The sequence below is a fragment of the Camarhynchus parvulus genome, chromosome 10 (assembly GCF_901933205.1).
Source record: "Camarhynchus parvulus chromosome 10, STF_HiC, whole genome shotgun sequence".
In the NCBI taxonomy this organism is placed as follows: domain Eukaryota; kingdom Metazoa; phylum Chordata; class Aves; order Passeriformes; family Thraupidae; genus Camarhynchus; species Camarhynchus parvulus.
Window position 1 is genome coordinate 9,648,522 of NC_044580.1, and position 13,235 is coordinate 9,661,756.

A 13,235-nucleotide genomic window follows, 5' to 3' on the forward strand; every position below is an offset into this window, starting at 1 on the left:
TTAATGGAACAGAATCTGTGACCTACACCAGGGGTAAAAAAAAACTACCACCAGCTGACATCCAAGACTGGGTTTTTTGCTACTACAGATCAATTTTCTTTCTCCTTATCACTCTGAGTGCCAAATTAATAACTGGTTTCAATTATCATGATGCATAAAACCATGAATTTTGGCTACTACAACAATTAAAAATCCCACTTGCCAATACTATCAATGTGTAATTTTGTTCTTGTCGCTGTTTTATATATCCCTAGAGTCAGCAGCCCAAGTTTGCTTCAGTTTCTCTAGTCTTTCTTGCTGATAAGGTCCCTGAAGTTGCATAAAATAGCATTCTCAGAAATGCACAACATGTAAACACACTGAAGCTTTTGCTTTAAACTCAACCCCAGATCATAAGCAAAGTTAATAGGATTGCTGCTGGCTAGCACTAATCTTAGAAAACCAAAGTAAGCCAAAACTACATTCTCTGTGGGAAATGTAGTTTTATCAGAAGTCTAAATATTTTTCAAGAATAGTTCAATAACTTAACTTCTTGATGAGTACTGAAGCAATAAATTTTATGGGTTTTTTCCCAGTGATATGATTTTCAGTTGTACCAAACTGTTAAGATTATATTTATGGTTTTACATTCATAAAATGAAAATACTGAACATCTCAAAAATTACTTTCCATTCAGTGAAAACTTTATAGATGGAGGAAAGGATTGGAGAGAAGAGGGGTCTGACACCAAATGAAAACACATTTAGCAGGGCAAGATTTTCCCAGGGGTTTAAATTGCCAGGCAGACACATCCAAATCATTAAAACAGGATGAAATTCTGCTGCTTATTGCTATTCTAAACATGTAAAGGAAAATTTCATTAGAACTTCGCATGTTGCCAACTTTCTTAGGCAAAGTAATGCTCCTGGTTCATCTGTACAGTGTTTATATTAAATGGTGAACAGTGTGAGAAAAAAGTGTGATACAGTTTAATCTCTGTAGCACTTTTACAAGCCGAAAAGAACACAAAGAATGAAGCAACTCAGCAACCAGTCTAAAAGTTGTGTTAAGGCTCTGAATGCCCTTTGTCAGAGTCACCTGAAGCATCATTTTCCACTTTTCAGGTCTTTAACATCCTATTCCGTGACCGTTTTTTTCCTAATCCAGTAATGCCAAAGTAAGGGCAATCGTTAAAGCAAAGCCTGTTTTGCACCAGACACCATTTGACACCGTTGGTTTATTTTCCATTGCCCTGTGCTCTGCAGTGGAAGGCCAGCCCACGCCTCCAGCCCCGCTCCCTGCTGGGCACAGCGCAGTTCAGGCGCTCCGCACAAATCACCGCGCTGGAGCTGCAGAAGCAGCAGGCCCGGGCTGTGCCTGCAGGGAGGCAGCAGAGCCAAGCAGAGAGACGGAGTAACCACACATGCAAACGGCAGCAGGAAATACAGGGAGCATCGAGAGAGGAAGCCCCTCAAGCCCCTTCATTGCTTGGTCCACCCTTGTACCTCCTGGCTTGGTGGCACTCCAGTTCCTACTGATCTCACGTGATGGAATGGCTGCCTGCCCCACCAGCCGGCCCTGCTCCTTAGCCCTAGGTTGAAGAAAAACTGGAAAATGAAGGAATTGATTGAGCGGCTCAGGCAAGACTCCCCAGAAACAGGGAATCAGAAGTGTGTAAAACATTCTGCTGCAGGGCATCTTCTCTCCCAGCCAGTCCTATTGACCGCAGCAATCTCTGTCCCGCCACCATCTCCTAGGGGTTCTGCAACAGTGTACTGATAGGGCACCTCCCACTGTGTTTACAAGACCCAGATAGGTTAGGACAAGGAGAAAGAAAGAAAGAAGTGAAAAATGTTTGAGAACCTGTCTTAATAATTTCTACAGTTACTGAAAAAAATCCTGAATTAAATGATTTACACATTCTGCTCCAGTACATCTTTTGTATCTCAAAGGATGACTTAATGGATGGTTGAAAACATTAAACACTAAGCATTGTTCATTTTATAAAGTATGTTTTGAAAAATTGACCGGGCTCATATTAATGTAACAACAGCTTTTCAGCCTGATAGCTTCATAATGGGCATCTTGGCCTTTCAGGAGTCTTCCTCTTTATCCCTCAGAGACTATAAATGTGCTATTGCAGGTGAACTACCAGCCTTGACAAGGAGGAGATTGCACATCATGTGGTCCTGCTAGCAAACTGATTCTCCTAACAAAGGCACCAATCTTCATCCTTCTTATTATGATTTTTCAAGGGGTTATTTGTGACAGCAGGCATGAAGGTCACATTTGCTTTTGTGTGTATTTTGTTCCCCCACAATTTTGGGAGAAGCTACAACAACAAAGAAAAACCCATCAGATTTCTTTTTCAGATAAAAAAAATATAAATACAAGTATTAAGAGTTACCCACCAGCACAGTTCCCCTAGTAGTCATGAAATGAGTTCCACCTGCATACAATGTGAAATACCTTTCACAAGCTACGTCCAAGCTTTAAGAGAGAAAATTTCAAACTTTAATAAAAATAACAGCTTCATAGACTGTTTCCAGCTGCAAAAGTAAATCAGACTGGCATCAACAGAAGAAAAAAAAACATTTTCCCTTGGGATATTGTTCCCAAACACTCCCAGCAAAAATCTTTTTCTTCTAAAGGCTTCCTTTTGGGATGAAAAAAGTCCAAGGCTCTGTCCTCTGCAGGCTGGCATTTACAGCAAGAGCAGATGAGCTCATATGAGGAGCCCTTTGATTCTGGGAGAACAGTTGCAGTGCTGTCAGCACAGTACATGTGACTTTGCATGTGTCTGGATAAGAAGGGAACAACAGATGAGAAGGAGAGATCACTGCAATAGGGAAAGGATCCAGTTTCTAGTCTGAGTGCACAGAAGGTGTCACAGTGCAGCTTGCCCTCTGTCTCAACACTTCTTGATTTTGGTTTCTAACATCACAGGCTAAATCAATTTCCCCCTTCTGGACCAGAGCTGGAAGAAAAGCTTAAGTAAAATGTCTATGTCATAAAGGATATTACTCCCCTGCAGTGCCAGATGGGTCCACAGACGTGCAATTCATCCAATATTGGGAGGTGAATGTGGGGTTAGCAAAACCATTTTCCACTACTCTCTTAAGCCTTTTTTGCTTTTGCTATCCCAAGCAGTGGTTCATGTCATGGTTTCAGGCTTTTTCCATAATGCAAGTCCTGAGCAAGAAATACAGGACAGGAAGAAAGGAACAACACATGCTGAAGAATATTAATCTGAATTACCTTTCAAAATGAAATCATTAAACAGATCCACTCTGCAAACACTCTCAATCAAAAGTAAAGAAAAAGAGAGAAGACACTTTCCTTTGACTCCCACTGCTGCAACAATATATAGTTTACACTCCTTCTACCCCAGTTCTCGATCCTCGCTTCTGAAAGCAGAGTAGCTTAACACCCTTCCTAGGGAACAGCCTTCCTTATCTACAAAGTCTAGAAAATTAAGGGGATAAATAAAGTAAATAAATAAAGAACTGGCATACCTAGGGAAATACCAACAGAGTTACCATGGGAAGACAGCGCTGGGTTAGGATTGGATTCCGCCTATACCTGGAAGGTGTTTCTGCATGTCTGAGCAGATGTGCTGCTGTTAGAGAAAACACACATCCCTTACTCATCTGAATAAATTTCCTGCTCCTCTTTGGTAGACAAAATATATTTAACTCAGTTATATCTTCTATTTTCTTGCAATTTTGGAAAACTGATGCACATCCTGTTTAAGCCCCATTGGTTGCAAGTGGTCAGAAGATCAGAAGGCTCCCAACTAATCCATGCAGTTTTGTGTAGCTATAACATGGCACTCAATGCCATGCAGGGCCCCATCACAAACACACCCTGCTCACACACAATACCCTGACAAGGGGGAAGGAGAGCAGAACAGAGGTACTTAGAAGCAGGTTACCCCAGCTAAAAGAGCCACTTCTTTTGCCTACCAGCCTCTTCCAAGTTCTCCCAGGAAGCCGGCCAGATTAATTACCCTGGTAGACCACACACAGCCCATGGGTAAGAAGCCTTTGCCTTTAAAAACCGAGTTGAATTATGAAACTCTCTTTTGTCAAAGGTGCCAGACTTGAAAAATAATGCTGCACAAGATTCCCTTCATTCAGCTGCTATGCTTTCAGTTGTGCTAGTTTAGGATGCAGCCTATTGCACCCTGTTAGCAGACAGCTGTTGGAGGGCAAATGCATAGCTGTAGGAGGGGAATTACAAAACTCACCTAATCCTAGCCTTCTAGTTAGAGGACTCCAGAATGTGGATACTGTTTAAATCACAGACAAATACATGCATTTGTCACCATCCTTCCAATTTCCCTGCCAGGTCCACTTTTTATGAATGACTGAAGTATAGAAATCAGCCAGAATCCTGCTTTCAAAAGGTCCAGAGCTGGAGGAATTCTTATGAATCTCAAATCCTGCCAGATAGGAGAATCCAAGGGATTCTCCAATGCACACTGGATGGTGACTGAGGTTACTGTTAAATCAACAAGCTTCTGGGTAGGCAGAATTTTGTCAGTGGCATAGTTCAGTGTTCATTTCTAGAAGCATTCTTTGAGTATTGAGCAGAAAGGACTATAATTTCTCTACAATGCAAAAGCTGTGCTTTCTTTGGGTACCCAAAGTGCTAAATAACCTTGCAAATATCTGAAGCAGCACAGCACCTCCCAAGTGACTTACCATGACAGTGATTGCTTCTCTACAACTGCACAGCACGTGGGCAGGAACTAGAGATGCTTTAAGGTGGACCTCACTGTTCCAACCCTTTGTTCTAACACTAGAGTTCACAAAACACCACACACAGTGCTGTGTGAAACACATGGGTGTGGATTAGTGTGAACTAAAAGGGAATTGTTCTAAGGTGCCGGACTGTGAAATGGAGTGGCTGCATTCCCCTACACCAATTCTCTTGCAGGAAGGCAACCTCTAGCAGAGGGACAGGAACAAATTACTGCAGGGCAGTGACATGGAAATTGCTGCAGCTGTTTGTTTGGGCACAGAGAAGCCAAGGCAGACAGCCTTGTTTCAGCAAACAGCAGTGATTTGATGAGACCTAGTAGTGGGCACTTCAGACCTCAGAGGAAGATTGAATCAAACCACCCCAAGAAGGAGAAGTATTAAACAAAATCAGAGACATTTTGGGTTCAAGAAGCAGCTTGGATGAGAGGAGGAGATTTACTTGAAGGCAGTAACCTGCAAGTCTACCATTGATAAAAGCACTAAACAGCTTGCAAGGTTGTCTTCCTAGACATAGAAGAGGATTGCTGTTGGAGACATACAGACCACTTCCCATGGTTATTTTCTGCACCTTTTAGGAAAGTTTTCCTTTGTCTATCTGAATTCATTTTCACAAAGTACTTGACAGCTTGGCATAAGCTTGATATGCTTACTTTAGTCCTTGCTAATTACATAGCACCTCAGCAATTGATGGTACACTAGCCAAATAAATTCAGAAAATAGTTATCTCAGTAAGACATTGTTTGCAGCAACCCAATGAATAAAACTTTAAATCAATGCTTTAAAATAATAAAATTATACTTTTCTCATTGCTAGTGAAATTGCAGGCAACTCAATCAAGACTATCTTGTTAAAGCCTGAGCAAAATTCTCTGCCAGAAAGGAGGCATAAAGGTGGGTGGAAGAATGAACATGATATACAAGAAAGGCAGTACTTGTCTTTTGGCTACCTACAATAAAAGGTGGCTCTGTGGAGTAACACAAACTTCCCAGGAAAAAAGAAGTTGTTTTCTAAGGACAAAAATTGTCCCATGCCAGAAACATCCTCCCAAGAAGTCCTGGTTAATCAAATTGCAAATGCAGTAAAGTTCCCTACTATCTTCCTGATGGGGCAATGAAAGTCTCAAGTCATCAAGGACAGTCATCAATAAACAGACATCACAGTGACTGTCAACTGTCAAGGCTTGAGTTAAAATAGCCCTTATCTCAAAACGTGAGTCAATGTTGACAAAAGTTTAGCAAAAGACTCAAAAATACATATCCTTTCTGGAATAATGGGAATAAAACAAAACTAAACCAGCCAGAAGTCACCAGGCCAAGCCACAAGCCAATCACCACAAGAGAGGCCAAGCTAAGCACGATGAAGCCCAGCTTCAACCCTGACAACAGTCAGGCATGACCATTATCAATACTACACAGCTTCAACAATAACTGAAGCATTTGGCACCAACCCACCACACCAGGAATCCACTGATCTTGTGTGAAACATCCAGAAGCAGTGAAAATATGAGATAAGATTAAGAAGCTCATTAAATGCTCAACTAAGTACAACAGTTTAAAATAAGCTAAAGTTGTGGGATTACATGATTTTTTGTTTTTAAACACCCTTTTAAGAACATAGTAAACACTTATATTCACCAGTCACCATCAAATTTCTTTACAATTCTACATATTACACATATATTTAGGCAAATCTCTCTCTTTTATGTGGGATAATTTAGAAATAAGGTAGGCATATGCAACAAATTCTAATAGAAAATACACCTTAACATGACTAAGAAATACACAAAATGTGGACTTGGCTGTACAACACACAGCTTCAGAATTCCTCACAAAGCCTGAATGAGCTCAATCACCAACCCTCCTGCATCATATTGCAGGACTGAGACCCATTTAAAATTCTCTTAACAAAACAGCCTGTAGCACAATCTTAACCAAAACCAAGATAAAAACCAAATAAATGTTTGAATAACACAAGTACTTTTTTAGGCAGAAAAAAGGCATGGCTTAGTTACGTATCACTACAAAATAATGGTGGAATGAAGTGAAATTATGATATCTATCACCCCTGAGCCATCTGAGCTGGTTTCAGAAATGGATGCCAGCAGGAGAACAACTAGTTCACTGAACTGTTTAGCCACTGATAGCTAATCTCTTGTTTACTGTCCTTTCTCCCCCTCATTCTTTTAAATCTGGACTTCAGAGAATGCACATTAAATGATTTAACAGACCTCAGTGCTGTTTTCTCCTACACCACTGTAAAATAGTAGCATATCAAGAACTTAAAAAGAAATGTTGTACAGTAAAAAAATGGCATTTACTCTCTGTTCTGAACTGGACAGAATCTCTATTAATACAAGAGTTTCTGTCCAGTTCAGAATTACTTTTCAAATATTAAAATATTTGATACAGTACTAGAGATTATTTGAGAAAATAACACATACATTTATGAAGTGTTGCAGATTCAGCTGGTGTATTGAAACAAAAACATTAAGTATTTCTAAGTAAAATATCATTGTCTATAGTACTCAGTATGTAGAATTTCAGAGGAAATATTTGAAACACAAAAGAGGAAACAGAGTGGCATTTACAGTTACTAAGCTCAATACCAAACAGCTTCCATTTAAAACAAACAAACCCCACCACAGACAACACAAAAGCTTTAAAGCTGTTTTCCCCTACTTGGATGTCCAAGTTTCTCTGACCACAGAGCAGTTCAAGGTTTTCAGACTCAGGTAAAACCTTGTAACAGAGACCATTTCTTCAAACATCCACAACTACCATGTAGGCAACCAAGTGCACTGGTACCACTTTGGCCTTTTGTCCAACCTTACAAAAGAAGAAACTTGTACTTATTCTACTGCAAATATTAATTCACATTCCACAGGCAACTGAAACCAAACAAGATAATTCCGTAATATGCAACTCACCAAGGCTGCACATACTTTCAAAGCCAGATTCTGAGAATATTATGGTTTTGATAGATTTAAACATATCAACAGCCATTACAACTTTTATTGCAAGAGAAGACAAATAAAGCAAAAGAAAGCAAAACAGTTACTTACCAATACTAATGACTGCTTCTGCATTAACAAATTAATTACCTTTAGAACCAAGAAAGGGTATTAAGCAAGTTCTGGCACATATCCACTGCTTTGGTCAAATGGGAATTAACAACACTTAATCATCCCCATCCAAAGTAGATTTTTTTTTTTAAAGGTAAAACTGTCTAAACAAACTATGGTCACATTTTATGTAAGATTACTGCTGCTGCTATTTCTGCCACAAGTTTTTAATCAGTTCTTAGCCCCTTATATCACTGAGGAATCAATAAGATGATAGCAAGCAATGCTTTCCTGGACACGTAATTAACAAAGCCCTGGTCCATCTAAGTCACAAATACAAATTGTACAGAACAGAATGTGTGTGAGAGGGAGGGAGGGAGAGAATTAATTATAAATGCATCTAATTTGGCTATAATACAAGCTGCACATGTGGACTGAGAAGAGTCCACGGCCCACGGTGTGTAAGCTGTCGCCAAATTGCATTTTGCTAATATTTCATATCTGTAGCCAGCGAATTAAGGCAGCCAAAGTGCCTCCTGCCCAGGTAGCTATGCTGACTGTGTTTAGATATCAGTTCAACAGCTACAGCTTGGTTTTGCTTAATATGGTTTCTCTTAAAATTTCGACAGCTGGCTGAATGCTCTAGCAGCTTTTAGTCAAATTATGCAAGGTTTCCATTTTCATCTTAAACCCTGCAGAAAGGAATGTAATCATATTATGCTAATAAATAACCAGTGCTTTCAAGGTCAACAGAGGAAAGAGATCATAAAATTGTACAAATCAGAAACATAAAGAAAAGTCTTAAGCAGGCACAAGTTCTAATTTATTTCACATTGATGCTTCACACTAGTGGTCAAATAAATGCTGTTGTGCCTTCATTTTTGCCATTCATTTTGATATCCTGAGGTATTGTAACCAGCAGGAGGAGAACATTAGCTGTGATGGAACATTTGCTTTCTGAGAGCTCTTCACCAAACATCCTCACTCCATATTTGGGTATGTAATGGTAGAGATATACCTAAAGCAGAGGGAAACCTCAGAAAAACATCACAACCTTCCAGACGACTCAACCAAGCTAATTTCCTGAGAACAAAATATTCTAGCCATGACTGTTTCTATCTCAAACAAGGTATTATGGTAGTATCATTTACACACAGAGGTAAATTACTAGATCCACAATGACCTGGCAACTTAAGTATTTTTTGACTAAAGTAGATTATGTTCCTTCGGAACTTGATACAAAATCAGCTGCAAACACGCAGGACCTATCACTTCAGTTAGAGGCAGAATAATTACAAATGTTGATATGCACTGCTGCTGAATAATAGCCACTCCTCTTGCACCCGAGATTTGTCTGCATTTGGATATGGCTCCAAAGTATCTGGATCTGGATCTGGATTTTTCTGGACAGCTTTTGAGATTAGGAACCAGAAGGTCACCAAGATTTGGTTTGTAAAATTTTCTCTCATTCAATATTTAAATTATATTTCATATTCAGTGCAACAAGAGAAAAATCAAGGTAAGGTACTCAAAGGCATGAATTATATTTTTGATTATATTTTTTTTGCCTGTATCTGTATGGATACAGCTATTATCAACACTGGTATGGAACTAAGAACATAAGTTTTTCCTTAAAAATGTTAACAATAATTGAGTATCATTTGCACATCATATTTGCATGTACTCCAATAGGGAACACAGAATGAGGCAGCATGTGACAGAAGCAAGCTCTAGGGAGACAGGGTCACTCCATTAATAAATCCACATGGACTGCAACAGATGCCACCTTCTGTCTCAGCCATTAGAAAACACTTGATCATTTGCTCCTGTTTTGTGTGCCATGTACAGCATAATCAAGAAAAAGTCTTCTCAAGTAACACTAATCTTTAGAACGTTATGATTTTTTCACTCCTACACAGAACATTGACACTGTCCTTGTTTTAAAGGCTATAGATATGGGAGGGACTTGCTAAACTCATCCTGCCAGCACTAGCAGAGGCAGCAACGTGCATTTGGTTCTCACACTGCCCTCTTTGCTTTGCAGAGTCAGTGTTTCCAGACAGCTGTGAAATATCCACCTGCAGACAGACAGACAGACACACAGCATGGATCCATGCAGCACTTGTGAACAAAGCACACAAGGAAGTGGTGGTGAGCTACTGAAAGGCAAGGGAGAAATTAAACTGCTCAGGAGTAAACACAATAATACCCATGTGCCTGGAGCAAACCCCAAGTGGCTACCACATAGCGCTGCTTCAGAGACCCACTTTGTACCATTCAACTGCCAAGTGAAGGCCACTAATAGCACAAACTTCATGATCTCACAGAAATCACAGTGGATGTAGAACAGTCACAAAGAGCAGTAGAAATTAGTTTTCATCCCCCTCCAAGTTATCACAGATCTTCAATAAAGAAAACTATTCCCATCTTACGAAAATCCAAGTACACTAATAACAGTTACAGAAACAGTCACCATACACTGTTGCTTTAGCTGTTGGAAGTCTCTACTCCCACCCCTGGATTTTAAAGACATGCTTGGCATGACTGCTCAACCAGATCTGCCTGAAGATCTTAACAGGCTCATTCTGTGTGAGTACCAGCTGAACAGAAATTGCAGCCACAGTACTCAGCCAAGCATGTCGTGCCCATCACACAGAGCTTGCTACGTTAAACCAGACAAGACTGCAATAACCTTGGGCTTTTAAGAAAACAAATACTAATCACCAGTTGACACCAGCAAGTCCTGCTTTCTAGTGAAGAGTTTTCACTTTTGCACGTGTCACCTCAAGAATCATCACGTTCTTAATTGCTTCAAACACTGCAGTGATGGTGCCAAGGACTCTTATCGTGAACTTGTAAATCACTGGTCTTGCTATGAAATAACATCACAAGGAAATGTTGCTAACCATGGCTAAACACTACCCACAGTACACCTGTCAGACAGAAAAATAATTTCATTTTTTATATGAAGTAAGAACCAATTTATTGAGGGGAAAAAAGTAAACTGTAGAGCTTTATTGCTACCATAATCATTTTCTGTTATCTGATTCTTTCCTGACTGACTGCACACACAACTGCCTATAAACATCAATGGGAAGTACATAACGACAACTTGGGGAGGGGAGAAACAACCTTCACCAATCTTCCCAACAGCTTTTACAATTACCCTCTTCTCCCTCAGCTTTGGATAATATATGTGGACATAAGTTATCTGAAAAATAGCTGCAGCCTTTAAACTCTCAAGGTATAAGCTGGTACATATTTCCTTATAGCAAATGATACTACCTCATTGAACTTGTTTTTAAACTAACACATATTGAAGCCAACAAATATTATGAAGAGGGCAAGTGATGTAGCTGGTGACATTAATGGGTGTTAGAGAATTGCACAACATAAGGAATGCAAAAGTGCTTTATTTTCAACAGTTTGCACCCAACCACAAACACCTGGATAAGAGATTCTTTTAACTCTGGGAAAACAAACAAACACAAAAAATCCCAGCCCAAAAGAAGCAAATAAGGTAGCATCAAAAAAATTGTAGAAAAACACAGAAATGAAAGAGGGTTTGGCCTCTGTAGCACAGATCCTCGGGGTGTCAGGCACTAGCTATGCAAGGTAAAAACATGTGTGGGACACTGATTCTAATGGCTCAGAGATGATACACAAGGGCAACCACATCACTCAAAAATTATTCCCCAGTAGGTACCATGTCAAATTGATAACACAGCCACTACAAACCTCTTTCAGAATTAGATCTCTCTATTGTTTCTTAATTCCAATACAAATAAAAATTACAGTTTTCTATCCCTGTGGTTGATGTGAGTTTCACATGGGTCCAACACTTCAAATGACGTGACAAAGTGGGAAATGGATGAATCACTTTATGAACATTTTGCATAGCTCAGCTTGACTGTTTGAGACAGATAGGTTTCTGTAGGCAAGGGTTGTAGGAGGAATCTGACAGGAAAGAAAAACTATGAGCTAGAGAAGGAGCAACCCAACAAACATTCAAACCACAAGAGAGAAGCTATTAGCTGTGAAGAGACAATCTGCCTGCAGCCAGCAGTTACATGCTTTTCCCAGGGCTAAGGGAACAGATACAAGATAAATAAGTAAACAAACACATTGGTCCATTGAAGAAAGGGAGGAGCAGGGCTAATACATTGACACTTTCAGAGGATGCAGCTGTCAGCAACCAATCCAACCTGTCAGACCTGGTGTCAGCTGGCAAGAAACACCATAAAAAATGGTCAAAGCAGCAGTAAATGCAGAAAGTCACCTCTTTTTTACTATTGGGTGAAGAAATAAATTAACATTCTAGGCTTTGCATAGATAAATCCTACTGGGCAAAACCGCTCCAGCCACAAAAGGCAAAGTGCCTAGGCAGATGAGAGAGAGTCTGACACATGCAAGAGCATACCAGCACTACAGGCAGCATCATAACAGAACATCAGCAACCAGGCCTGAGAGCCAGAGGCAGCACATGGCCATGCAGAGCAGAGCTCAGGTACAGCCAGCCCATGTAAAATATTGTCCTCCTGCCAGCCCAAGCCACAGTACATCTCATGAGCTGGTCAGGAAACAAACCAGGGTCAGAGGCACACAGCTGTGTAACTCTCTCCATATGGCCCATCAGAAACATTACTCTCATTTCTCACTGATTTCCGAGGAGGTGGAAGAATCATACAGGTGTAAACTACTCTCTTCCCTACCTGCTTGCCTTAAACAATGAAATTCACTTTATGTAATGACCACTTCATGCCTCCCTTGGCACAGAAGCAACATGATGATTTCTACCTTACCCACAGGGTCAGCCAAACACATCCCAGAAACCCCTAGAGTTCTTCTCAGTGCAGTGCAGGTTGATGATGCTCAGGATGGGCAAATATTTAGCCAACTTTATTTGTATTCAAGCTTTCATAATACAAATTTTGTAAAATAAAGTGTTCTTTTTTCACTGTATATATATATAAAGTTCTATTGGAATACACTTGCTTGCCACGTGCCTCACTTACCATGCTTTTTGCTGCTGAGCTGAATGCCAGAACAGTTCTGTTTTTCAGATTCCAGTCTTGGTTTTCCCTGGATGAATACTGGAATGAGCACACTGACAAAGGACAATGCAGTTAAACACTCTTTAAGAGAAACCAAGGTCAAAACATGGCATGGCAGCAAGTTTCCTGCTCCACCAGGAGTAGTAGGAAGGCTATAACACATTCTGCATAGGTGCCAGTCGCAGCTTATATTCACAGGCGTTTGCAAGCACTGTCCCAGTAATACAATGAACAGGACATGCAGGTCCTCTCAGTGAACCACACTTTGAAAGTTGTCTTCTCTGAACAGCTGGAGGAATGCTGCTCTCCCAGTCCTCAAACAGGCCATAAAACTAAAGACTTACTGACAGCCTGGAAGAAGCTCTGTTGCAGTAC